Source organism: Rhea americana, unplaced genomic scaffold, assembly GCF_003343005.1.
Source record: "Rhea americana isolate MKP2758 unplaced genomic scaffold, rheAme1 scaffold_374, whole genome shotgun sequence".
NCBI lineage: Eukaryota > Metazoa > Chordata > Aves > Rheiformes > Rheidae > Rhea > Rhea americana.
The window spans coordinates 484890-485982 of NW_028186506.1; positions in this window are offsets into that span (position 1 = coordinate 484890).

Consider the following 1093-nt stretch of genomic DNA (forward strand, 5'->3'; position numbering starts at 1 on the left):
AAAAAAAAAAGAAAAAAGAAAAAACGGGAGGGGGGGAGGGAGGGAAGCAGCAAAGCGCCGGGGCCGCTAATGGCAGCGCGGCCCGTTTGCGCCTTTCCCCGGGCTGTCGCCGGTGATGGATGGCCCGGGCTGGGGCTGGCCGCCGGGGCCGGCTGCTCCTCTGCCGCATCCTCGGCGCGGGGCCAGGGCCTCCCGGAGGGGAGGATTTGGGGGGAGCAGGTCGCCCCTGGGGCCACGCGGCTCCCCAGAGAGCCGCCGGAGTGCAGGGAGGGGGATGAGGGCGTGCAATAGCCCCCCTGGGCGCACCCAGGCTTTGCAGTTCCCCGGCACAGGATCGGCTGGCGGGTGGACCCAGGAGCTGCCTGAGACCTGTCCAACTCGTGACACCGTGGGGTGCCAGAGGCGGCTCCAGCTGCGGCACTGCGGGGCTCCTGCCAGCTCTGCGGGGCCCGCGGCGGCTCGGGGCCCCCGGTGCCGCGCCGCAGGCGTCCCTCGGTGCCGCGGGGCAGCTGGCGCGCCGTTACGGAGCGCTTGGAGGGGAAGATTTAGAGCTCTTCCACCAGCTGCTCCTGGGAAAGCGGAGCCGGAGGGACCGCTTCCAAGGGGGCTCCGCGAGCGGGGCTGGGGAGAGGGGGAGTGGGACAGGCGCCAGCTGCAGCAGCGGCGCCAGCTCAGCCCTGCTGCCGTCCCAGGGGCCCGGAAAGTTTGGCTCAGCCTCCTCCCCGCAGTGCTGGGAGCCGGGAGAGGGCAGGGAGGGACGAGCAGAGGGAGCGGGGACAGAGGGATGCAGGGACGGAGGGATGATAGAGGGGGCGCAAAGACAGAGTGGTGGAGGGATGCAGGGACAGAGGGATGCAGSGACRRAGAGATGGAAGAAAGCCGAGACGGAAGGATGGAGGGACAGAAGGGGCATAGGGAKGGAAGGATGGAGGCATGGAGGGACTTACAGGTGGAGGGACTGAGGGACGCAGGGATGGAAGGACAGAATGATGCAGGGATGGAGGGACATAGGACAGGGGGATGTAAGGATGGACAAGTATAGGGATGGACGGAAGGGTGCAGGGACAGAGCAATGCAGGGATGGAGGGATGCA